Here is a 27,882-nt window from a genome sequence, read left to right as displayed (position 1 = left end):
TAGGCAACATGAAATGAGGCAACCCACACAATTCATCCACCTAGGACATTACTGCCTTCAGTACAACACAATAAAATACTACAACCAGACCTCCAATGGCTGTGGTGGACACTAACCCTTTTCAGTGAAAGACGTTTATAGTATAAGGAAAGCTGAAATATTTTAAATAAAATTTCATAGGCAGATGTCTGCTTCGGGGTACTCCAAGGGGGAGGAGAAAGCACAGGTTAAATGGCTCTGCCATTAATCAGATTAAGGGTAGAAACCACCAAACCTATTATTTGGCCATGCTGAAGATACCCTTACAGTCACATTCAGAATGCTACCTTGAAGCACTAGCTGATGCCACAAGTGAATGAGAAGAGCACTCATTTTACAAGAGTAAATTTGACCTAGATGTGTAGTTAAAAATTAGCATAGAAACTACTGGCACCTACAGCGTAGAAGGCATATTTTGAGTTAGATACCGAAACTTTCTTTACTGTACACTCTGATCAGGCCTCATTATCCCCAGCTCTCAGTGTGCCTTGGCAATATGTGTGCCCGCCCAGCTGGAAAACTCACTGTGTTCCAACAGAAACTGCTCTTGATGTGCATGAGTTGTTGTGGCAGTAGGTGAAGGAAATGGCACATGGGGGAACTGGGAGAATATCACTGCCGTGCTCTCCTTGTTTCAGTTGTTCTGCTACTGCCCATACTGAGGAAAATGCAAATAAAACAACCCATATATGATAGTCTGGCAGTATTGATATAGACAGTGAAAGGTAAGTAGAGAGGCATGAAAGGCCAGAGTAGGAAAAGGGATGGAGAAAATCTTGTTGTAATGCAATGGAGAATGAACCAAAGGATTTAGTCACGAAACTTGATGAGGTTATCTACAAAGTTACAGTCAAATACTATCAAAACAGCACTGCTCAAGATTTTCAGCATATCTGCAATGCCTCTTCCGCAGAAGTTAATGGAAGACATATATGTTAAAATCTTAACCATTGCTCAGTCATCAGTTTTCCTGGGTCAACTGCAGACAGCAGATTGTACGAGCAATTATTTGAATTCCCAGAGAAAAAAGAAATTTTCTTATGGACGCTGGCCTTCCACACCTTCACACTTGTAAAGCTCATTCATAGAAAGACGATTCACCAACAAATGAGGACAACCACCAGCTGTCGTGGCTCTAAGTACGTACTAAGACCTCATGGAGCGGTTCTGACCTGCTCTCCAGCAGAGGGCAGTGAGACACAAAACTAACCGAATTTTCAAACTTAAATAAAGGTGGCAAGGTGGTAAATACCAGCATGTGTTAGAAGTTCATGTAAGCATGCATATAGTTTAATTATGTATTAATGACAGACCATATCGTGACCTCTTTCACCATCAGTCAAAGCAAAGAGAACTTCCTCCAACAAGAAAGAGACCAAAGTGTGAGTATAGCATATAATAAGGACATTTGCATCGGGGGCAATTTGATAAATTGCAGATAGCTGAAGATTTTAGTACTGAACCTCATCTCCACTGTTTAAAATGTTCCTTTCTGATTCCTACTTTTCTGATCTAAAACCTATTTTGGAACATTTTTCTTCCAGGCTTTGGCATCTTCTTTATTTCGGGTTCACCTGCATCTGTTTACTGTCCTTACTGAAATCCCCTGCTTCTCAGCCTCCTCTAAGTTTCGATTGTGCCATCTCTCACACAGGCCATGAAAAATATTTGCTCCCACCCTGGAGCAAATCTCCTCTCCAAGTTGCATGTCTTCTGAAACACGCACAAGTACTAGGACTACCATTACAGACAAGTATTAAGCCTAAGATCAAAATACTTATGGCCCACAAAGACCATCTACGTCATTATGTAAAGCAGCTTGAATTTCTTATTCCTCCAAGATGCAGTTTCCTCCAGATCAGCTGAGGAGAGAATTTATAACGACTTCCCTCTTTTACCCTTGCAGCCCAGTCAGACTGAAGTCAGACAAACAAGGACCGTGCAAGAAAGTGATTAAATGCTTTAGATTTTATTTTGAGGTTGGCTAATTTTATGCACAAATGTCTCATCTTTCCTTCTTATTCTTCAATCTTCAAAGGAAATTCGGTCTACTTCATATTCTGGAAGTTTGTATGAAGCCCAAAAAATACATGTTATATCTTTTCTTTACTATCTTGTTCTACTAAGTAATGTAATCAACCTATTTGGTAAAAATATTTTCACAGAACTATCACAATGACTAAATCTGCTTTACGACTTCACAGGCCTACGGAGGGCAGGCTAAATCTTCACATAATTACATTGGAAAGATTACATAAATTCTAGATGAGGTTTTCACAGATCATCGTATTTTAAACAGCAGATTATACCAGATTTGAAACTAGTTTGAAAATACAGCTCATGATGACAAATCAAAAAATTCTTGCTAAGAGACAAAGTAATATGCTGCATAGAATAGTGCTGTATATGTAAACACCAGAAAGAATAATAAGCCCTGTACTATTTAGCTTCTTTACTTGAGTTAGCTGAGATTCAGCATCTCTGTTTCAGTTGAAGAACTAAAAGGGTATGTGTATCTTTATTTTATATAAACAAAACAAACATGATATGGCTTTGGGGTGCAGTTTGTTTTTTTTAATGATGTCATGCTGACTTGATTTATACAACTCAGTAGCAACAAATTTGGTCTTTCTGATTTTATGGCAGGACTTTTGGGAAGTCTCAAAATATTTTATCATGAACTGCTAAATCTCAACAAGATGAGCAATCCTTTCAGCTATTTCCTCTCTACCCTGCCTATTAAGTTTACAGCTAGAAAAAACTCCCAACAATTATTTTTTAAACAGATTGACCATTTTTTTTCTCCCACTCAATTGGTTGCTTGCTTGCTAATTAATGCAATTATCAGTCATCAGAATTTGCTAGCCTACCTAGCCTGTAGATGTGACCTACATTTGTCATCAAAATGTCAACACTTCCTCTCCTCCTTGTTTTACTCCTGACATTAGGTTTACATTGTCCACTACAAAGTAACAAAAATTTAGTATAAGCAGTATACCTGATATCCCCACTAAAGCTTTTTCCAGCCTTGTCATTTAATAAACCTTTTTCCACTACTAAGAGTAACTTTTGGTCCATAGAGATTATGCATTTTGTACAAAGAGTAAAATATCAAGGGCATCTCACACAAACTTTTGCTGGCTTGGGGCTTAAAGAAATCACATCCTGAAACTTGCTGGCACGGCCTACTAGTTAAATTTAGGACTATAACAGTAATTTGCTCATTTTATTTTAGCTCGTTCATGACTTGTATGTCAAAATCTCATTTATATGCATAGATGTGGCCATATATCCAAAAGTTGGATATAATATTTAATATGTAGCAAATAATTGATTAGAACGTATCACCAAGGCTTAAATACCTTTTAGTCAGTCATATACCGCCATTGAAATTTGAATGTACCTGACTGGACACGCGAGTACCAGGGCATCTGCACTGTGGCATGGCTCAGCACAACCTTTCCCCGCGTTAGCAGTCCCAGTGCCCGCAAACACACTTATTTACAGTTACATCTACAGCTCCCGCAAACCCCCTCCAGACTCACAACCGTTCTGCCGGGCACCCCTCTCGGACGAGAACAGACCCACGGTCTTTTTGGGGGGATCCGCTCGTCACCTCTCTGCCTCCGGCTGCAGCTGCATCCCCGGGGACACACCGCGCCCCCCCCCCCCCGCGGTGCTGCCGGCAGCCCCTGTCCCTCCGGGAGGCACGGCTCGGCCTGCCTCCCCCTCGGGATGTGCCGCAGCCCTGTCCCCCTCGGAGGCTGCGGAGACGCGCCGGGCGGTATTTTGAGGGCAGAAACAGGGGGATGTTTTTCTTTCTAACTGCTTCCCGCTTGTCTCGGGCAGCGCGGGTTGCGGAGGGACCCCGGGGACAGAGGCCCTGAGGGGTTTCTCCCGCAGACACGTCCTTGCTAGCAGGAGGGGAAGGGCAGGCGTGCGGAGCCGGCTCTCTGCGGGGCCCTGCCGCCGCCGTAGTAGCAAGCGGCTCCAGTGGCGGTTGGGCTGGGGAGCACTGGGCTCCTCCTCCTCCCCCCCAGCAGCGCACAGCCGGGCGTGTGACTGACTGACTGACTGGTCTCCCCCGTCTCCCTTTTTTTTTCTTCCCTGCTCCATGGGTACACACACCGAGATACGCACATGACAGTACTTCGGTGCAAGAGCCGGTGCATCGCCAGGAGGGCTGCGCTTCCACTCCGGGCACACACGCACATGCACGCTGCTGCTGCTGGAAGTCTTTCTACACGGGGATTAGCAGCCGCCTCTCGCTCTCTAGATTCCTCTGTCTCTTTCTCCTCCTTTCCTTTCCTGTCTTTTCTTCTCTCCCGCAAGCGCCTGACTGACGGACAGCGGGCATAAAAAGGTAAATGCTTGCGTGCTGTCTGCTGACAATGCCGGTGGGTGATGGTGTTTTGGCAGCGTGCTGCGCCGTACGCCCTCCGCTTGCCAGGCAGGCAGCCTGCCCTCCCGCCGCGTCGGCGGCTGCCGCTCCCCGCGGCTCCCGGGACTGCTCGTCCTCGGAGATCGGGTTCTACCGCGGGAGGTTTGGCTCCCTTCCCCCTCACTTCCCCTTGAGAGGCAGAGAGGTTCCCGTTATTGTGCTCCCAGCAGTTGCCACCGCGGGCTGCGAGCATGTGGGAGCGCTTGGCGAAGGTTTCGCGGGATGAAGGTTGCTATTAATTGCTCTGTGCGCGGAAGAGAGAGAGCGTTCCGCTTCGGCAGGGAACCTGTACGGTGTTAATCAGGGCTGGAGAGTGGCAACGGGAGGACTAGACGCCACCATAAACCCCCCAGCACAGACGCACAGACACACCGTTGTTTGCTGCATCATTGAAATGAGTAATTTCTAGCTGGCCTGGCATCGTGGGGGCTTTTATCTCCCCCTTCGCTGGTGTTTCAGCAGCCTCCGAGGACTGCGATCCTTCTTCTCCGCCCCGGGGGGCGCCCCGTCTCCGAGGAGCAGGCGAGCGAGCCCTGGGCCCCGCTCCGCGGCCGCCGGCTACCCGGACCAGACTAGGGAGCGGATTCGCGTTCCGCAGCCTTATGCAGGCTCTGTAACTAGATGTCGCCTGTTGTTCAGGGCGAGTTCGTCCCGTGTCTCTCCTCGGCAGGACAAGAGAAGCGGGGTGAATGTTTGCCCCCTTCATCTCCCTTTCCAGCAAAGCCCGAGTGGCGCGGGGATCCCCGGGAACAGGGAGAAGGTACCGCACCGGGCAGCCTCGCCGAACGGGCCAAGTCCCGCGGGGCTCGCCCAGACCCCTGGCCCAGACTTTCCCCGGAGGCGCGGTGCCTGGGGAAGCGTTTCAGGCCAGCAGGGGATGGGAGGAAGGCGGCATTGCGGAGCCGGGCCCCGGGAGGACGGCTGAGCCTGCCCGGGGCCCAGAGCGGCACAGGTGCGGCCGTTTAGCGGCGAGGTGTCCCGGGGATCGCCTGGGCCGTCGGGGATTTAGGGCGCATCCCGGGAGGTGCAGGCCTCCCCTACCGCGCCGATGCGCAGCGTTTCCCGTGCAGGCGGCCGTGTGTGTGTGCGGGCGGCCGAGCGGCTGCTGGGTGCGGGGCCGCCGTCCCCACCGTCCCGTTCTCCCTTCCGCTGGGAAGCCGGGAATTTGGCTGGGTCCCTTAGGTAATTGCGACTTTCCTTCTTCTTTCTTGCTGCTGTTACTAAACCCGGCTCAGGATGCCAGCGATGAAGCTGTCACACCACGCTAGTTTTCAAAGGGGGTTGATGGTTTCATTTGATGTCGGAGAAAAATTATGGAGTAATCAATATTTAACAGGGAGCACTTGATTGATTTGGGGTAATCCCGTTTCATGTTGTTTTATACATCTGCCAGGGACATATGTAAATATACTGTTAATTCAGGAAGAAAAAAAAACAAAAAAAAAACAACCCCAAACCCAAACAAAAAACCACCCCCCCCAAAAAAAAACAACCAACCAAAGAAAAATAGTAACAGAAGCAAAAATGGTGAGATATGTAGTGGACAGTATATGAAATTCGTTACTTTTTAAACAAAAAATAGTTGTTTAACTTATGTAGTCTACTTTCAAATAAAAGGTAGGTGTGCTGGTAGGCATAGTGTATGCTTAGCCGGTTGTGTTGGATTGTATTTCAATGTTAATACACCTTTTAAAAAGGCAACACTAGTTTCTGCTGGTATGTGGGTCCGGTGTGTACAGTTCATGTATTTCCCCTCAGTTAAAAGATGTTTCAAGTTTGGTCTGTGTTCACTGATCCAGAGGATCCAGAAGTCTAAAGGATATATACTTAAAGATAAATTTATCACTGATAATAATGATCACAGGAAAAATGGAAATTGTTAATGGCAACAGTGTAGTTCCTTGTCTTCTGTATAGCTTGTCTATCCGATACTGTGTATTTCAGAGTTTAAGATTAGATAGCATAAATTACTGAAAGCCTATGGGAAAAAAATTATGCTTGGGAGGAAATTACACTGTTTATTAGAGAGGTAATGAAATAGATCTGAAATCAAGGATTTCAAAGTAAAGCTTACAGTAGTGTTCAATTAGATGCATATACACACTCCTAAATTAAAGTTTTCTTTTTCCTCTTTTTTTTTTTCTGCTCTAAATTTTTTTCATCAGAACTGTTAAATATGCTTGTTCAATTCAAGGCTTATTCTGGTCTATGTCTCATGGGATTAATGCTTGCAAGTGTATCAGTATAATCTCTTTGCGTTAGATTTTGCAATGTCCATCCTGTAAAGGTGCTGCATCTCTGTACTGTAGAGCTTGGCTAGTGATGTTGCCTCCTGGAAATAGAAAAAGAACTGCATGAATAATTAATAAAATGGTGTAATAAATAAAGGCAATCCTGTACCAAGGAACAGTAGTATGCAGCCTCCATGCAGGGTTTTTTTCTGTTTTAATTTTCACTCCAGTCTTATACCATACAGGATCTCAAGTTCTCACCCAAATTGTAATTGGCAGGTGTAACACCCTCAGGCTGGCATTGCCGTTTTAAGAAGATGGAGCTCAAGGCACTTTAACATGAGATAGTTTATTCAGCCCTTAATCTCTGTAACCAAACAATTTTTACAGCCTCTGTTGTATTATCTCTTGAGATTTAATAAGGCTATTTTTGTCCGGAGCACATAATTAATACTTGTTCTCCTCTTATACCAAATTTTACACTTGTGCACAAAGCTTATCCAAAGAAACCTGAAAAGGGGATCACCATGGTAACAAGAGGGAGAGGATTTTCTCCCTCACCATAGGTCAAGACTAGACGCCTACCCATTCCTTAACTTGTAGCAGCATTTGTTGGCACCTTCCTCTTGGTGGTAATTTTGTCTACTGGGGCGTGCTTTTACTGTTGTCGCATGCTTCCAGAAAGCTGCTATTGAGAATGAGGCTACACTGGATGAGCACAGCCTCTGCGTTTGTCCCCGCTAGCATCCTCCCTTCCGCCTGCATCGTATTTCAGCATTTCTGTACTTACCTGATTTGACTGTGGGATTTCAGGAGATAACTTGTTTTCCACATCAGACTTTTTATTTGAAGACCTCTCTTAGCTCTAACTGTGTGTAAGACCTGACAGAACCTTACTCCTTAATCCATTTCAGACAAGGGTGGTCACTCTTTTCTCTCCCTTTCTTTTATTTGTCTGCACTCTTTTTGGACAATTTCTGTATGGTTTCCCAGAGGTTCTGTAGCAGTTAAAGCTGTGTAGCTTTTCTTACCAGGGAGCAGGACTTAATTTTTGGGGTCAGTATGTGATTCCTAGATTAATGTTTGGAGATGTTAATGATAAAAAGGGTTGTTTTTTTTTTGTCCTGGTTGTGTGATCACAAAGTAGTAACATAGAGCACTGTTCTCTGGGGTAATTGTTGGGTTGTTTGGCTTGGGTTTTTTTTTCCCCTTTCTTTGAAGGCCTGGATGGTATCTCTATCCAAGTTAATTTGAAGTGAGCACATTTTATTCCAGATGATCCCGTAGTCAGAAACTTAAAACTTCCACTGAGGAATAGAACATATTCCCCTTTTCCTTTCTGTATTCATTTTTTGTAGCTAAGTTTTCATGAGAGTATAGCAAATAGCTTTTAAAATGTCTCCCTTAGGCTGCTGGTGCACCAGCTCTCTCTGGTCGTATTTCCAGTTCTTTTGCCTTTCCCTGTGACATAGCTTGGGATAATTTGAAAACATCTGCTAGAGCAATCATCTTAATATAAGACAGCAGTCATCATTTGTCACTGAGCAGTATGTCATTTGTGACTCTATAATTGGAAGACAGATGCTAATACTGACTTTGGCCTTCTTAACTTGTTGGCAGGTTGTCTATAGAAACATTTTGCAGTGCTTTGAAATCACACAGCGTATTTCTACCTTTCTGTATGTTCATAATCTGGCATACCAAGTGAGCTGGACTTTATGCATTTCTTCAGTGTCTTCTGCTAGATGAGAACCATTTTGAATAGTCACCTGTGAAGCTTTTCCTTTAACCTTTGTATATAACAAATTTCTGGTCTCTTCCCACATGATGCCCTGTCCCTATATTGGTATTTTTTCAATCAATCTCCTTCATCTCAGTTGTTTCCCTCCCTTTGAAAATTTTGCCGTCACCTTTAACTAACAAGAGGTTCTTCATCTTCTGGTTTCTCATACCAAGGAAACTAGGGATTTAAGAAATGAAATTCTAACTGTGTGAAAGAAATGCACACTTCTGGATATCTAGGTCCAGGTTTCAGATCTCAGTGGCTGTGGTTCAGATGACAAAAGTGTGTGGCATCAACTCATAACCAAAGATCTCAGTTGCAGGTGATGTCTCATGTCTAGAAGGTGTTTTATTCAAGCTTTGCAGGATGCAGTAGTTTGAGTTGACTTGCAAGAGCTTACAGGTTTCAGCTTCTTAACAGCCTGATGCTGGATCCAGTCAAAGATTCTGTGAGTTTTTCTTCCTTTTGGTGAAAGGAGAGATGAAGGAATGAGGATCTTCCAACATTTTGTCCAAGAATGGTGCTTGAAATCCCATTTCATTTTCTGTGCATAAATCCCCACTGAAGGTAACTTGTGGGGCACGCTGGTAGAATGGTGGCTGAGTTACGTTTTCAAATGAAAGGGAGCATTTTTTATTTTTCTTCAGCCAGCTTCCTGAGTGTGACTTCTGTTGCTACTTCTATGCTTGTACACACTTTCTTCCCATATGTCTGTTTAGTTTTGCAGACAAAACAGGATAATATATCTGTCTGACTGGAGATCAATAACAGGAAGAGACAGATTAGTATTCTTGCTCACCTTCATTGAGGTAGCTTCAGTTTTAGAAGTGTACATTCAACATGGAAAGTCAACATTGGGAATTAGTGTCTCACTACTGTCTTGTTTTGTTTTTTCATTAGAAAAAAAAAGAAGAAAAATTAAAGAGAAATGGATATGAAACCCAGGCTTCTTAGTTTTTGGTAGTGGTCTAAACTGTATGTATTCATGCAAAACTAGGCAACAGGCAGCATGCAGATGCTGTTGTGCAGCCAGAAATATTGAGAGTCAGTGTGCTGTATGGACACACAGTGTCTCACAGATACCCAGAGTACCTGAGAATCTCCATCTTCTTTGCATCCTGCAGCTGACAGAATTTCAGAGTCCTTGTGGTATAACATGCAGATAGGGTGAGCTTCGTTCCATGGGTTGTAGGAGGATGCAGCTTCTGGTTTTGTGGTGCTGGAAATGCATTGGTGCAAATGTTTCACAGGTATTCACAAGGAGATTCCTTGTTCTCTTCAGTCTGTGTCTTCTGGCTATGTGTTCATAGGGCATAATGCTTAGGTATGTTTTTGGTCCTTTAAAGTTGTCAATAGCTCTGAATCTGGTTTACCTCCATGATGTTTTGGGGTTTTTTCTTTTTTTTGTGACTGTCATGTGGGATGTCACTAAACTCTTATTGAATCCGATTTTGTGAGAACATATCATTGGAGATCATCTACCTAGCCATTTCCTTCTATCAGTTCTTTGCAGAGAGGTGCTTACTGCCAAATTTTTATGCAGTTTTGTAAATGATGAATATCAAAACGTAGCTTTTTAGTGGCAAGGGGGTGACAAAGTAGAATAAGCATGGTGGAAATCACCACAATAAGGAATGAAGGAGGTAGAATTAGGAGAAATTTATTGTTATTTTGCACAAATGAAGTATTGCAAGGATCATCATGTCAGAACAATATAACATAAAATTGAATGTTGACTTTTTAATTGTGTTCATGGAAGAACTTTGCAACCTTAAAATGAAATATTTGGGGAGACTATTCAGCTGATTTTCTGAGGAAGATAATCACAAATACATGGATGGCGTATGCCATCTAATAGCTACAGTGAAATAGAGGTAGCAATTACCGTATTAGTGGTGCTTTGGAAAGTATGTTACGTACCATCACTGTAAAATGAAAGGCTCTAGTGTAAGAGCTAAAGTGTTTATTTGGGAAGCAGTGTAACTTTTAGTGAAAAAAAAGAATTTCTTAAAAAGCATAATACAGATATCTACATGAGAAAATAATCTTGAGAGGAATTATAAATTGAAGATGAAAACTTCTGTCTTACACATTTGGGTCTTCACCCTACCTTGGAAAAAGGGGCAATGCAGGACTTTTTCTAGAAAAAAAAAAAAAGACCCCAAGATACTGATACTGCACTCAGGACAGGCTGCTAATTAGTGTTCAAACCACCTGTCCTTATCTCAGAGAAAAAGTATTTATGGTTTTAGTTCCTTGAAATATTACCAACTTATTAATGTCACAACTGTGGGTACCTCTTCCACTTTGTTTTGGTTTAGGGTTTGTTTGGTTTGGGTTTCTTTTTGTTCATTAGTTCATAAAAGCTACTTCAGAGGTAATATTATTTGTAGAGCTGTTTCAATGCTCATGTAATGTCATTTATGGAATTGAAGTGGCATGGTATTTGAACAGCATTCATTTCACCCTGAGTAGAAGTCTGAGTTGATTTTTGTATATAAAATTTAAATTTTTCATTTTTTTCCGACTTGCAAATCTTATGTGGTGTTTCTTACTATACTGTGATGGTGTGTAGTCTGACTTCCAGAATACTTGTTTGATGTTTTATGTGTCTAGAGCATGATATAAATTACCCACTGGGAATCTTCATGATGTATTTTGCAGAGAGAGTTGTAAAACAGAATTGTATATGAGCAGAAGTATTTATGTATGAAAAAGGATCGGTTGTTTGCTGTGTCATGCTAATAATTTTTCAGTCAAGGTGCAAAACCAACAGCATGAAGCATGTGAGACTACTTGCATGTCACAGAAATTCTAATGAGCTCAATATGTGCTATTTATATGTATGGTTAAGTTCTTGCATACTGTTTTTCTTCAAGTAAAGTGTATTTTCAGAAAAAATGGGTATCTTCAGAAATCAGGATCAGGACAGATATTAAAAAAAAAAAAAAGAATAATAATTTGCACATTTCTAAAACCAGATTTTAATAATTAGCAGCAGTAGATTTAGACAAAGATCAGGAAATGCCATTCTCATTTTTATGAATTCATGCAGAAAAAGCCTTAAACAGTTATCAATGAAATCTTAAATACAGAGAGAGAAAAGCTAAACACAAGGAAGTTCTGCAGTATTAAAGTACTTTGGTCATTTAGTAAGCAGATATTATGTAAGATACTTCTAAAATCAGTGCAGTGTGCTGCAAAATAATTAGTCTCTCATGTTAAATTGCTTTCTGGAAGATGTTTTTGACAGATCCAAATCAAAATACAAGAGTATGCTAAAGTTCTTGACCTGATCTTTTGCTCGTTGTGCTGCCTGGCATTTTGACCGTGAACTGCATGAGCAGGTTGCCTGCCCTGTAAAAGCCATATGAGTTTTTCAATGTTGAGCACCAACTGGTCAGGGCCATACTGAAGTGGGGGGGTTTATAAGAAGAAATGTTGAAATGCAGTAGCAACACTTTTGCGTCTTGCACTTTAATGCTCTTCTGAAGATAAAAATATTTTCTAAGAGATTACTCAAGAATCACAGTATTTCTACAGGGTCCATGAGAAATTAATCGCATTGCATGGCTTTATTCTAAATTTTTAGTGCCTCCATGACAATACACAGCAGAACATGATGAGCAAAAGATGAAGGTGCCTGTTTCAGTTTATTTTGGAACTAAAAGGAAAAAATTTACATGCAATTGGAAGGAATTGGAGACTTCAGTTGTGTGTGTCCAATAATATTTTGTTTTTAAGCAGACTTTGCAAATCTGCAGAAACTATATCTTTCTGCAGAAACCATAACTTTCCACTGTAAAACTTGCCTGTAGTTTGCTTCCTGAAGTACTGTAGAACCCAAAGTAATTAGATCATTTTCACAAGGACTTACAGTCTGTCTAAGAGCAGAGAAACTAGTATGTAAGAAAGCCCATAGATGTAAATCTGATTAGTTAAAAGCTGCAGTATTATTAATCCGTAATGGTGTCATGCTGAAGTTCATCTTCATGTTTAAGATAGTGCATTATTTAGAACAAATCCTGCCAATGTTCTGTGTGCAGCTCCCCATGACCTCTGTGCCAGATATGTCCTTGATGCAGGAAACAGTGCTTGAACCTGAAGCTATTGCAGAAAAGCCCAGTGTTTTTTTATTTTTGCAAATTAAGAGATGCTAATTAATAAATTTGGTGTGGATTTTTACTTGGTTCAACTGTGATTTTTCTTAGTTTATTTGCTTTTATATAGAACTTAATTATTTGTGGCATATTTCATTATTTGATGAGTTTGCCAGATCTAGTTTATCCTCTCTGGCTTCCTTTGGCTTACGGGCTCTAGTCTATTATGCAGAGTCCTTGCAGATGATTTAGACACTGGTTTGAACAGTTGCTGAACAAAGCACTGTCCTGATCTTGAGCGTTTGGGTTTGGTTTTGGTTTGGATTTTATTGCTTTGTATTAAAAAAGAACATAATGTTGGCTCCCGCATTGTGTGTACATGAGGGCCTTGTGTTATCATAGGATGTAAATTATTTCAATTTCAGATGTGTCTACTGGTTTTGCCTTAACATTCAGTCTAACTGAACGCTGCTGCTGTACTCATCTTTCCTTCCATATCCACTTCCTGGTGGCTATTGCCCATGTTAGCAATATGCTTGATAAACATGGAGTACCTCTTCAGGCTTACGGATGCTTTGAATTTACATGTAAGTCAGGACCGATCTCTTGATAGGGATTTTTTTTTTTTTTCCTTAACAACAGGGAGAATAAAAGTAAGAAAGTGAGTTCCCTTTGAACTGGCTTATTCTTGATGCTAATCTCTCCCTACTTTTTGGTCTTGTAAAAGAGGCTGAAGAGAAGTTTAAGATTATCTGTTCAGGTACACGAGGCACTTTAAACAGCTTTTCTTGTCTTTATGGTGGAAGCAATGAGGAACTTGAAGGAGAACCCTGAATTCTTTTCTAGAAGGTGTTGAAGGCAGCAAGCTCACACCTCAGGGCTGAACCTGCCACTTTAGTTATAGCCATCATGGCCTTGAGAACATGAATTTGTAGACCTGCTATCTCAAATAAATAGTGGACTCCACCACCCCTAGGTCCTACCTACAGCACACACTGACTTAGCTGCATGCATGTGGTAGAACCGACTAGCCACAAGTCTGCTTCTCAGGAACAATTCACTCAGTGGGTGTAGTATTAGTTCTGCATAGTCAAGGTGACTGTCTGAATTTGTGGATACCAGTAGCACAGTTACACTTCACTCTTTTTTTTTTTTTTTTATTATAATAAACACCCTTTACTGATGGTAAAAGAAACTTATTTTTGAACAATTTGATCTAGGTAGATGTGTGCTCTCACAGATTGTAAATAGTCAATATGTTTAGTATACCATGAAGTATGGCTGAATAAATAAATAGATGACTTCAATAGAGCTGTACTGTAAATTATAATATGATAAAGCTTTTTTCCACTACTAGTGGAGCTCAGTAATTTACTACTACAATTTGGTATTGTGGGTATGATTCATTCTGTTTTAGTGGATACAAACAAATTACTTTCCATTTGTGTAGCTGGTTATTACTCAAAGCTGAATGCATACTTTGTATGATACTGAGATACTTGAAATTTTTCAAAATAAGATTTATTTATTTATATGTATTTTTTTGGGCGGGGGGAAGTGAATAGTTCAGCACATACTATTTAAACAATTATCAGCCAACATTTAATTTAGCCATCAAGAGAACAGTTCTTGATCCAATTGAATTTCAGTGGGAAGTTATCCTGGAGCCAAAGTGGTCCACCTGATATGATGTACTGAAACTTGCATGTAACCCAAATGATCAGGCACTTTCCAGGTTATTTACCTGTAATATGATTTTTTTTTTCTAAGGTAAGCTGCCTGCTGTGTGTTTTGTGGAAGAAAAGTAAAGCTACAGTATCAGAAAGAAAATGTTTAAATACATTGATCATTATTTGTGCAACACATCTTATCTGTTTAAAGCTAAATAAAGAAAAAAAATCATTTTGCTTCCCCCTTAGAATTTGCAGATTAGTCATGGATTGTTGCCCACAGTTTTATGGAACCTAATTGTGTAGTCCTTTCTTAATAGATTCCATTATTATCTTTATAATATACCAGCTAAAGTAAGTACATTAATTCAGTGGAGACTCTCTAGAGCTAAGTTTGTGTATGTGCTGGAAAATTAAGTGTGACAAATGTAGTATTAATGGTTGTTTTATTAAGCATTTTTTTAGAGTTTACATGGAGATTTTTTCAAGAAGTAAGATTAAATTAGTTGGATCTATTGTGAGGTCAAATACTTTTTGAAAGTAGGACAAAATTAGTCATGTTTTGTATAATAACTACTTTTAACTAATTCTGCTTGTGTCTAATAAATAAATGTGAAATTAAACCAAAAGTATGCTAAAGAAAATACTCTGGCAAAAAAATCTCAAACCCATATATTTTATCAAAATAGACCAGATCCCATTCCCTTCTGCACACCAACTGGATAGCATTAACAGGAAGCAGAAATGTATTTGCAGTATAGTTTATCTTGATAGATGCAAAATGCAAGAGACTGGCTTTGTGATTGGTGTGTTTACAATGAGGTAAATGGGTTAGAAAGCAGGAATGGATTTTACTTAATGCTTAGTTTCAAGTATGTGTAAATGCAAATACATAAAGCCAAATGAAAACCTGGTTTTGTTATGTAATTAGCATTTTTCAGCTTCTAGTATTTAAAGAGTTCTAAATTGTACCTCACCCTGGACTTTTCTGTTAGAAAAAGATTAAAATTTTATCATTTGGATAATGGAATATATGGCAACTGGAGGGGGTGGATAAAACCTCACAATCAAAGAAAACACCCAAACCAAGAAAAAAAAAAACTAAGGTCACCAGTTACAACAGTTTCCATAGCTAATTAAGGAATGAATTTGAAGACCTTAAGGTTTAGGGCATATGGTGTTGTCTCAGCATAGTCTTTAGATAAAGCTAGAGCAGAATGTGTGGACTTACAGAGTGAATATCACAAGTGGCAAATCATTTGTGTGGTACTGGCCACAGTACTAAATGTGTTCATTGCATCCTCCTCAGTGACTAATGCAATTTACCACAAATCTTGTGGTAAAAACATGGTCACTGTTTATTTGGTAGGATGTTGTTGTCAAGGTAGTGAATTTGAAATAAGTCTGTGTTTAGACTCAAGAAGAAAGGAGTTTATACAAAAATTACTGTTTTCAACAGCAGAAAATCGCATCAAACTGAAGTACTACAGATAGTTTCTGAGTTTTCTTTGTCAGCTTAGTTAGAAGTGAACACATAGTTTAAATGACTTTTATAACATAAAGTAATGAAAATGAATTACCAAGGACAAATTTTAAACAATTTAAAATTATGCTTTTAGAGTTTTAGTGTTTTATTTATGACATCAGTTCCAAATGAATTTCCTGTTTCAGAGGTGATAATCCTTTCCTACACTGTAAGACTACATCTGATAATATAAGTGAAAATAACACTGTAATTTGTAATGGTAACATAAAAAAATTACAGTGCCAAACGAATCATAACACTCTTTATATTGCCTAAAGAATTATCTGATAGATGAAGTCAACAGAGCTTAAAATATGCTCATAGTTCTAAATTACAACTAATTCTCCACTATATTTTTTCAACAGTCTGAATTTCAATTTGTTTATGTTAACTTTGCCAAGTATCCCATAAGGTCAAACAGTATTATAGTTACTTTTAATGATAGGATGATTATCTTTTGTGCCTGTCAGAGTTCAGGGAGTGTCTGGATCATGTTCTTACTCATATGATTTAGACTTTGGTAATCCTGGAAGGAGCAAGGAGTTGAACTTGATGATCCCTATGGGTCCCTTCCAACTTGAGATATTATAATTCTATGATTTTATATTCTGTACCCTTTGAAATAAATAGCAAAAGTCATTGTGACTTAAATAGCTCCAGATTTCAAGATCTTCAGCAACACGTATGTAAAGAAGCATGTCCATAAGCCAGCATAGCCTGGTGAAGCCTCTAACATGTACACATACATTTTTGATTGATATGACATGAGACATTTAAGAATGTCTGATGGCTTAGCATAGCTAGGATAATCCATAGGAGGCTGATCTGATACTCACTGAAATCTGTGGCTCACACTGTGAGTGTAATAGTTATCATTGCCTTAAGCAGTCATTGGATTGTGTCAGTATATAAGCACAAAGATCACATCTCTCTCTTTTTTTTTTTTTGTTTTTTTTTTTTTTTAAAGGAGGCCTGCTGGGGCACTTAAAAATAGCATTTCCAAAATGCTTTTATTTTCTCTGTGAATTCTTTGAAAGGCAGACTTTATACTGCTACCTGGTCTCATTTGTATTTGGTTAATATCTGTGGATTTCTTGACATTGTGTATGCACAAAAATGACACTCTCGAAGGGACCAAAAAAGTTATACAGGTTCAGAAGTGTGTGTGTGCCTGTGGATAACTGAAATCCCAGTTCATGCTTGACTTTGTACATTCTAGACAGATACTGCAGGTTTCTTTCAAAGAAAAGCTTAATCCGCACTCAGTAAACCTGCACACAGGCTATGTATTATCTTTGCCTCATATTAGATGTATGTTTAGTACTTGACAGAGGTTGAAGTAGTACATGAGTACATAAGTTGACTGCAATTTTACTCAAAGAGAACTGAAACTGGCTGTTAAGCTAAATACTGGAAGATTAAGACGCTATTTCTCCCACTAAGGATTTATAGTCGTTAAGACTATCAAATTCACTTGTGTGTCAATTGCAGTTCCAGGGGTGAAAAGTCAGACTGTCTTTCAAGACAAGTTTTTCTAATTAGAGTAATGAGTGATTGATTAATATTCCATTAGTAATATATGATAATTGTACACTGATGGGCTGTCACTTTCACCACATACAGAATAAGATCACAGATAATATTTTTATGTTGTTATGCCTTTGTCAGCTTTTGTTCCTGTCAACAGACAGCTTTATGCAGATGCATGCTGCAATATTTCACAAACACATTTTGTCCATAAGCCCGTTAAATGGTGCTACATGTCTGCTTTGTGGGTCAGTGCCTCTCTCTTGTTTTGTTTAACATTTCATCAGGGTTTTACACTTTGACATTCCCTAGGTTGCAATTGCTGGCAGTAACTTTATTATTTAGGAAGTATAATGTGTGGGGAAAATCCTGATTTGTTGATGGTGAATAAATACAAATCAGGAAATACAGTACCTTAGAATCATAGAATCGTTTGGGTTGGAAAGGACCTTAAGATCATCTAGTTCCAACCCCCTGCTGTGGGCAGGGACACCCTATGCTAAATCATATCACCTCATCCAACCTGGCCTTGAACACTGCCAGGGATGGAGCATTCACAACCTCCCTGGGCAACCTATTCCAGTGCCTCACCACCCTCACAGGAAAGAATTTCCTTCTTATATCCAACCTAAACTTCCCCTGTTTAAGTTTTAACCTGTTACCCCGTGTCCTGTCACTACAGTCTCTAATGAAGAGTCCCTCCCCAGCATCCCTATAGGCCCCCTTCAGATACTGGAAGGCTGCTATGAGGTCTCCATGCAGCCTTCTCTTCTCCAGGCTGAACAGCCCCAACTTTCTCAGCCTGTCTTCATACGGGAGGTGCTCCAGTCCCCTGATCATCCTCGTGGCCCTTCTCTGGACTTGTTCCAACAGTTCCATGTCCTTTTTATGTTGAGGACACCAGAACTGCACACAATACTCCAAGTGAGGCCTCACAAGAGCAGACTAGAGGGGCAGGATCACCTCCTTCGACCTGCTGGTCACACTCCTTTTGATGCAGCCCAGGATACAGTTGGCTTTCTGAGCTGCAAGCGCACACTGAATCCAGCTCATGTTCATTTTCTCATCAACCAGCACCCCCAAGTCCTTCTCTTCAGGGCTGCTCTGAATCTCTTCTCTGCCCAACCTGTAGCTGTGCCTGGGATTGCTCCGACCCAGGTGTAGGACCTTGCACTTGGCATGGTTAAACTTCATGAGGTTGGCATCAGCCCACCTCACAAGCGTGTCAAGGTCCCTCTGGATGGCATTCCTTCCCTCCAGCATATCAACTGAACCACACAGCTTGGTGTCATCGGCAAACTTGCTGAGGGCGCACTCAATCCCACTGTCCATGTCAGCGACAAAGATGTTAAACAAGACCGGTCCCAACACCGATCCCTGAGGGACGCCACTCGTTACTGGTCTCCAGACGGACATTGAGCCATTGACCACAACTCTCTTTGCGTGGACCTTCATAGAACTACAGTGAAAAATGTGCATCTTTTGACTTCTGGAAGTTAAAAATATTTCCTTGGAATAATAGGTATTGTAGAGATCTGCATGATTAACACTCAGAATCCCTGAGGTAATATATCTCCCTGAGAGCTGTTGTTGCATTCAGCTTAGTTTCACGGTTTGAGAGCTTACAGTGTTTTCCAGTGAACGTCATGGTCTTCACCTTCTGAAGCAGTTCTGGAACTTGCTGTTGACTCTGAACATCCTGGTACATAAGGCATATGAAAAGGGATGGGGGAAAAAAATTGTAAGGATTGCATGCATAGCAGAATGGTAGAACAGCAGCCAGGGACTGCCTGGATGCACATTTGACCAGACCTTCCTTTTTTTTTCCTTGCACTGTTTTCTGTTCACACTAGCCCAGAAGACAACTTTCTTTGCATTGTAACCTTTACATATGGCAGAAACCATTTGTCAGAATCAGAATGAAGTTTAACTTGCAGTTGGAGAAAGGAAGCATAATTGATGCTGGCATACATGTTTATGTGGGCCATGTGTTAATTACCTGTGATTGCAAAAGAAAAGAGATATGTGCCAGTTGTGGGTGTGTATGCTACAGTGTATATAGGAACGATTTCAGTATTTGCATATTAATTAATTCTACACTGATTTTTTTTCCCACCCGACACTTTTAATCTTGGAACATTTTTATGGTATTAAATACCGTGCTTTTAAACAAAACACAGTTCCTTTTCTGTTTGATAGTATCATATATGTGTCCCAGGAAGTTGAGAACTGTAGCACTAAAGCTATCTGCCTCTTGGCATAGCAAAGGGACAAGTAGCTGTAGAGGACTATTACCCTTTGTGTCCAGCTGTAAATCTGAGAGAAGAGCTTTGCAATTAGCTTTTGTAAATACTAGCTGACAGCAGAGGAGGATTTTGAGACTTCAGTTTTCTGGGCTCCACTCCAAGTTCTGGAATGAAATATACTTCAGTGACTGTGTATCTCCCTGCCCCTGTCTCATCTGTCTCCCCTAGCCTGACTACTTTGCCTCCTCATCTTGACTCATGTTCCTTCTGTGTGCACCACACTTCTTTCTCCCCTTTTCCTGTGTTACAGTGAGCACCACCTCAGCCTTCTCTTCCATGCTTTCCATAAAATATGGATGGAGGATAGAAGGTACTAGAAACAGTGTTTGTCTCATTTTTAGTATTCATGCCTTTGTGCCCCACTGAACATTAATAAGCAATGACAGAAAGGCTCGTGCTTACCTGCAGGTTGAGGTGTGTTCAGTGGCTGGTGCTGGGGGAGTGTGTTCTGTGGAACTTAGGTACAAAGAGGAGTTTTCTCACAGCTTCTTATGTGCTCTGAGTGAGATGAAATGGCAGTTTGCTAAGGCCATTTCTTGATGACTTTCATGGCTTTCAAGCCACAATAACCCTGTTGCACTATTTTTAAGAAGGGGAAGAGGTAGCTTTTCAGTGAAATAGTTTAAGGAGTTTAACTTAAGTAGAAGTGTTTGTTTTGTTGTTTTTGGGGGTTGGGTTTTTTTTTAGTTGATATGATCAGAAGTATCTCAGATGCTCTTATCACAAAGTTTAAGAACTCTGAACAATTTGGGCGTTTTCACTGTTTGTAACTCAGATTATTTAATGTCTTTTATGTGAACAAAGTTAGTTGAATCATTAAATCACATCTAAGATACAGGTTGTCTGTGGCAGTAGCTGGGACTGAAGAAATGAGGGCGGTTGCCATTTAAGGTGGACTTGCTGTTGGTAGGAGAGATTGTTGTACCAGGAGCCCTTTGGCAGGATATCATGGATGATGATAAGACACAGTGCCATGCAATGTCTGCTACTCATGTGGACCTGCTTTCAAAGCCAGTCTGCAGAGTCTGTAATTCAGGAGTGGATGGTGCTAACTAGAGCAAACCTTGAATCCAGAGATACTGCTGAAAAAGTGCTTTGATGGGTATGGTAACAGAAGGAACTTGGCCAGGAAGAGCAAAAGTTTTCAGGTTATTGTTAATGAGAGCTACCAGGATTTTTGATACAAAACCATCCTATGGCAGTGAGTCAACAAATGAGATCATAACACAAAAGTAATTAATTAGGATTGGTTTTGAGAAAGGATTACATAGTTGTTTTGAAAAGGGCTCTTACAAAGATGAAGATGGCCTGAGAAATCAACTGATGTGCTCAGTTGCATTTCCCAATAAATATAGCTGACAACAGAGATGTTGGTTTAGACATGATAGGTACAATGTATGCTCCATGAGATACCAGAAGACTGTACTAGGTATTTACACACTGTTAAGAGTAAATTGACCTGTGATGGAAAGCATTTGTAATTCAAGAGAGGGTTCTGTGGACGAATTCTCTCTCTTTAAAAGATGAAAGAGCTGAACCCTGAATCCCCTCTTGAATTACAAATGCTTCTCTCTTTAAAAGAGAGAACAAATGTTACTAAATACTGCCATTTCTTGGTGGAACCGGTTAGGAAAGACTGCAATAATGCCCAAAACTGTAAAGAAGCAATTGCTTTCAGGTTGTGATACATGCTGGACTTGAATATGATTAATATATTCATCATGGAGTGATATTGCAGCTTCTACATTTTCTTTTTTGGTGCAAGATAATATTTTTGTTTTAATTCCTGCTGAAACACTAGTAATATTAAACAGTGCTATCTTAAGATTGTTGCAGTAGCTTCATCTCCTGATATATCTCCTAAATTTTCCAGTTTAAAATACCTTTTATACTATAGTTAATTTTCAGTATTTTTGTCCTAATAAATACGTACTTGCAATCTGCTTGAAAATCCGTTTTAAAGAATTTGAAGTCCTCTTTTTTCTTTAATCATCATTAGTATTTGGACAGGAGCATTCATTAACTCGATTTGGCCGATTGTTGCTCCCTAATGCAATGAAATCAAATATGATATAACATCAGCTTCTTTATACAGGGTGGGTAATGATATTCAGAGATTGTTTTCACCTGAAGAGAACATAATTTTTTCTACTGTTTTAGCTTCTACTTTCCCATTGGAATTCTTTGTAAAAAAATTATGTAAGGTACTCACGTTTTAGAGACCTCTTGATAGAGAGTACAGTTAATTCTGTTGCTAATAATAAGCTATCTTTTCCTTCCCATCTGCACTATAAAAATGTAATTAATCTTCAGTATCACACCCATACTTCTTAAATTGTGTTCACAATTAGAATACTGTTGTAATGGTGACACCAAACAGTGTTTGTATTTTAGTAACTAAGATAATACTAATGCTATCCGTAAGATATTTCCCATGTTCTCAGTTGACTATAGCTCTGGAACTTTGTGTGTTGTGGGGGGGAAACTATTTGTGCTTACAGATATTTTTAATGCTTATCTCTTTATTCTTCATTAGTGCTGCATCTTAAAGACAACAGCTTCAGAAAGAATGCTCCTGCTCGGCTGACAATTCAGGAAGTAATGCTGTCCCTCAGAGACAAGATTAAATTAGGTCTTCTTGTTTAGGCTTTACTTGCATTTCTGTTTTCTGTGGTGCAGGAGAGGATATGGGTATTTTGCTTCTGCGGCAGACAACCCATTAAATGCACCTGATATGATTGAAATAGATGTTCCAAAGAAGAACTAGTTCCTGTCCAGTTAATTAGAGCTTTTTAATGTGTCATTTACTGAAGTGTCTTGCTGCAGCTTCTTGTTTTCTGCAGAGCTCAGAGGTTACCTCTTAATTTGTCTGGTTTTATTAACTGTGGGCGTGGTACATTGCAACAGAGGGAAATCAGTACTCTTTGTTTTCCTTGATGTTAAAAATGTCGCATTACTAACCTCATATTTAAAGAGTATTATCTGGCTATGAACAGATTTTATAGAGGATTAAACTACATTCTTGCTGAGAATAAATGGATTTTAAGCTTTAGCAATTAACGTAAAACTAATGCAATTTGACAGACCATAACATGGGTTTCAAACAGACCCAAATCAAGTACCTCTGTGATCATTTTGGTGATTCCTTTGATGGCATTAAAACTATTGTTCTTTGATAATCATAACTTGTTAAAGATTATAAACAAGTTAACACTGATCATTTTATATCACAATAAACTTCAAATATTTAATATTCCTGTGTCTCTTGTATAGAATCATAGAATAGTTAGGGTTGGAAAAGACCTTAAGATAGTTACTGGAGACTTCTGCAAAAATACCGGGTGAAAATTCCTGTACTTTAAACAATGGAATTTATGACCTATTTTCATATCCTTTTAAGAGAGATGATAAGATGGGACAAATGTTTTTGGAACTAGTGTAGGAAAGTAGTTTATTAGTTTATCATTGCAGTAGCTGTATAATGCTAAGGCTTGAGGAAAAATCAGTGTATGAAAACTTCAGAGATTTGCTGAAATTCAGTGGTTCCCAACTTGTCTGCCATTTGCAGTGATTATATCTTGAACATTCAGGAATGCTTCAAGAAGAATAATGGCTTGGAGTTCACATCTGTTATGTGCAGAATCACACCAAGAAAATATGTTGGTTTTTTTTTTTTCTACAAATGTATGTTATCAAACAGCTGAGATTACTTTGTCTTACAGGAAGCGTTTGACTGTTGGAAATAATTTTTGGTTTGTTGATGTAGTTTACATCTGATGACTTTTTAGGCCCAATAACATAGATACATTTTGTCAGCTGTGACCTAGATTAAAGCACATCAGAACCTTGTCGCTGTCATTATGGACCACTGTGGCCGGAGAATGCTTCCTTGGGAGCATTGTATTTGGTAGCCAGGAGCTCCTGTTTCTCACTCTGAGTATGAAGATTTTGATCTCTTACACTCCTGAGGCATAATCCTGCAAGGTTTCTCCTCAGGGTTGGCAAAAGGAGCTTAGTTTATCTTGTGAATTACTGAATGAAATGTCAGAATAGGAGCTAGCCTCAGATACACTGCTTATTTGGGAAAGGAGAGCTGGCCTCAGACTGCATACGGATACACAGATAGGTAATGATTTTAAAATAAGGACAACAGTATGTGACTCAAAGTCCACATGCAATAAGTAAGTCAATGCCTTTTATCTGGTTTTAGTGACCCTCTAAATTCACTCCTCATTAGACCATCTGAAATTTTAAAGTGAACAAAATGAAGCATGCAAATTTTGTATATTTGTAAAACTTTATGTTGCAAATTTGCATACGTGTATAAAATAAAAGTTTTGAAATCTGCGTACAGATAGATATATGTTGTCTCAATATCTGCATACCTGTGTTTGAATATTTTGGGATAATGTTGGTTCATGAACTCATTTGAGTTTTCATGCAGCTCCATATATTTATGTGGTAGTGCTCAGGGATAACATAACTAATGAGTTGCAGGAAGTAAGAAAGGAGGCCAAATTCTTTCTTTGATACTTTGCAGTTCTGTAAATTTTATCTATTTTTAGTTAATACTCATGTCATTGCAGCACAACCACTGAAGACTGATGGTGCCTTCTTGCAGAAAACTATTATTTCGCTTGCCCTTTATTATCACTACCTTGTGAAGTTTAAGTGGGTAAAAAAACAAAATCCAACAAATTATGTGATAAATTTGCTTTTATATACTGGGATGAAAGACAGAATTGTGTTTTAAATAGTTATTGTACATGATGATTTTATTGTCAAATTACACTCCCTTATTTAGGGCTTCTTTAGGCTAGGGCTTAGAATATATTTTATCTTGCGCACAGCCTTGCTGTCCACAGTAGAATACACTGTACAGAAGTTTTTACATATATAAATGACAGTTTTTAGGATGGTCATGGGCTCTCCATGAAGGCTAGCAACACAGTCCTCTGAATGTTTTCTTCCTCTCTGCTACTCAGGTGTCCTACAGGTAAGAGATACAAGGAAAGTTGTGGAGCTGTTTGATTAGTATCCTAGGTTGTGAGTGACCTTCTTGCAGGCTAGGACTTCGAGGTGCAAAAACCCATTTACTTGCCTGTATCACTTCAGTAGGAGACAATTTTCTGTCAGAGAAAACCACAGAGAATTTTTGTTTGATCGGGGTTCCTGAAGTTATAACTAAGTTCACCTAAGTTTCACCTGTATTTTATGCTATTACGTCTATGTTGCTTAAGAAATGCTAGGTGGTGTCTTCTTAGGGGACACATTTTGATAAATTCTGTGGATAGCAGTAGCCTGCAGTAGTATTGTAAAGACAAGTTCATCATAAGTTTGGCAAAGTTTGGGTTCCTCCATCATGTAACTAGCAGAATTTGGCTTCCTATGGTTTTGAGCTAAAGAAACTGCTCCCCAAAGGTCTTTATGAGCTACTGAACCAGGAATCTCTGCTGCCTTTTGGGTAGTACCTACTGACTTCATGCATTAAGAGAGACATAAATCAAAATGTATATTGACTTGAGAAGTTTGTTGACTGAAGAATAATCTACTTCAATATTTATTTAAAGCAAAGGTAGAACATATTGTGCAGTAAAATATGGAGGCAAAATTCTGAATGTAAAGGTCCCTCACCACCACCACATGTGCTAAAAGCTTCATTTTCTGCAAGTCTGGATCTGAATCTGGGCGTTGCAAACATAAATTTTCATAAACCATACCACAGAGCTAACTCCCTGGAAGCTCTGAATTTCTCATAGGTAGATTCTGAATTTGGGGACAGCTATTTCACTATTCACTATTTCACTAATTCAGTGAAGTTTTTTCTTTCAGCTATCCACCTACAAATGTATCTTAAAAGAAAGTGCAAATAGAGCTGTATTTGATGCATATCCTATTGTAACAGATGGTCCTAACTTTTATTTCCTGATTCCCTGCTTAGGTTTGTTGCTCACCCTCTTTTATTTAATTTTTCTTTTCTGAATAACTTCAAGATATTATGTATGTTTATGTTTTAAGTTAATGGTTCTCTTTGAGGAGGAAGGTGCAAGTTTTGTGTTTGATTTTTTGTTTCATTTATTTGTTTTATAGATCTGTGCTCTTATGTTCCCTATATTTAGTGAATATTTTCAAACAGTGCTTTAACAAGTAGTGGTAGAGAACTTATATTCCTTGTAAGGGAAACAGTGCGCCCTTGAAAAGTTATTTTAGTAATAATTTCTTTCCTGGAGGAGGAAAGAATATGACAATTTATAAGGTGTATGGTCTTCTCTTTATCCTTGTGGTTAATTCTGATTAAGAGTATTACATGTATTGTATGGTTCAGTAGTAATTAGCATTTTATTCACACATCCTTCGAGATATTAATATTCTATGGATGCACTACTGTACCATATAAAACCAATTCAAGGTCTTGTATCTGTGCTTATTTTGAAGGTACTAAAAAGATACCAAGAAACAGTTGTGACATGGATAAAGGGAGTTGGGAGGTCAAGTGTGCCCTCCTTAGTTAAGGTGAAAAAAACATTTTATAGGATGCTGGGGTGCATTTCTGATTGATTTTTTTTTTTTTTTTTTTTTATTACTGGAGTTTATTGCGTCAGTAACTACTTTGAATTGTCTGAGCCATGGCACCAGCTAATAACAAATTCTGGTGGATATTACACCTGTAGCCTTTTGCATAGCTAAATTTTCTTTTTGCCCGTGGCAGTAATATGCAGTATCTTCATTAAACATACTGACTGCTCCTTAAAGAGAAAATGATTAATTAATCATGCCTTAGACTTGGAAAAAAGGGGTAGCACAGGTAAAAAAAATGCTGTTAGATCAAAATCCTTTGGGGAAGGATGATAAAAGAAACTGCATTGGTTGGTGAAGAGAGACCTAACTGGATACTCTAGAGACAGGTTTCAGTGTGGATAGAGATTCCTGTAGTGTTATGAACCAAGATAAAACTCACTTGCAGAAATTCAGAGGTGGAGATTGGGGAGCAAATATTGTTATCAGTGTGACAGCCTTAAATGCTTTGCTCTGTAGTTGGCAAATTGTGATTACTAGAGAAATTAATTTTATTTAAAAGAAAAGAGTTGTAAAAACCGCCTTTAATTGAGTGTTCATAAGCTGATTCATTTTGACTTAAATAGAAGCATAGGTGAAAGTGTATCAGTAATATGTTTCAGGTCTTCAGTTTCAAAATAGAAAATTTAGAAGAACTGGAAAAAACACATAAGGAGGTTACTGGACAGATGAATTTAGGATTTGTTACATGGCATGGAAAAAGTTATCTGAAACTAGTGGTACACAAAAAACCTGTAAGAGGTGAATAAACTGGGTAAAATGATCACTCTGCAAAATAAATTAGAATTAGGGAGTCTGTTCCATTCCTTCTCAGCTAATCAGGGAGGAAAACCATTAAAGGATAGAATGAAAACTGCTAAAAGCAAGGGTTAGTCAGATATCATAGGAGATGTTTTAATCAACATCTCTTCAAAAAAAACAAGGAAATTAGAAATACTGAGGGAGGACTAAATAGGAATTTCGTAATAGAGATTTGGGTGTGGAGTTTATATGTGAGGATTGAAACGTATATTAACATTGTTACTTTTATCAGTAAGGATGGTACAGCTGACTCCGAGAGCTAAGGTGTGGGATAGCTAGGTGAGGTTAAAAGGCAAGGACAAAAATGTTAGTGACTAAGATGTATGAACGTGTCTATTAGATGGAGTGATGTCTTTCACGAGTTATGGAATGGCTGCTGCTATTTTCCCCTTAATTTAAATAATATGAGCAACTGCAAGACTTATATTTTGACTTAACAGTCTGTAAATATGTAGATAAAAATATTGCTAGAGAGAACAATTAGAAATGTGAATAAATAAAAAATTGCATGGAATTTTATATGGACTTGATAGAAGTAGCTGTTGTCAGACAAACTCTACCTTAAAAAAATAACCAGTAAAGTGTTTAATTCAAGAAAACATGGCAGATATAAGCAAAATGAACTTAAGTAAAGCACGTTATGGTGCCACATGAGAAATTATTTATTGAAACATGCATAGTGAGGAACTGTGAGATGGACAAGATATTGGGCAAGGGAGAGACTACTGACTGTGGTGAAAGGGGTAGCACTGGCTAAGGGGAAATGTATACTCCTCAAATATAAATTTCCAGACTTGCTGTGTTTTAATATTTCATTGTTGACCATGGCATAAAGTGTAGGAGTATGCTAAGGAGTGAGTCAATGTTTTAGCGATATCTACAG

The 27,882-nt window shown here is 39.2% G+C and overlaps 1 protein-coding gene across 4 annotated transcripts in view; it reads left to right on the top strand.

The window, feature by feature from the left end:
- The first annotated feature begins 4,265 nt into the window (after positions 1-4,265).
- The window catches only part of DLGAP1 (DLG associated protein 1), a 406,126-nt gene continuing 382,509 nt past the window's right edge, over positions 4,266-27,882 (top strand). For 2 of the 4 annotated variants that reach the window (XM_062632911.1, XM_062632910.1), the window contains exon 1: positions 4,267-4,402. The gene's annotated coding sequence lies outside the window, so the exon portion shown is untranslated. Of the gene's footprint in view, positions 4,403-5,558; positions 5,663-27,882 lie in introns of those variants that run through there. The other 2 variants (XM_062632909.1, XM_062632912.1) reach the window with 2 other exon arrangements.

Source organism: Pezoporus occidentalis, unplaced genomic scaffold (genome assembly GCF_034315485.1).
Source record: "Pezoporus occidentalis ecotype Australia unplaced genomic scaffold, CSIRO_AGI_Poc_V1 ctg4, whole genome shotgun sequence".
NCBI lineage: Eukaryota > Metazoa > Chordata > Aves > Psittaciformes > Psittacidae > Pezoporus > Pezoporus occidentalis.
The sequence above is the reverse complement of the archived record's forward strand: the minus strand, read 5'-3'. Positions and strand labels throughout refer to the sequence as shown.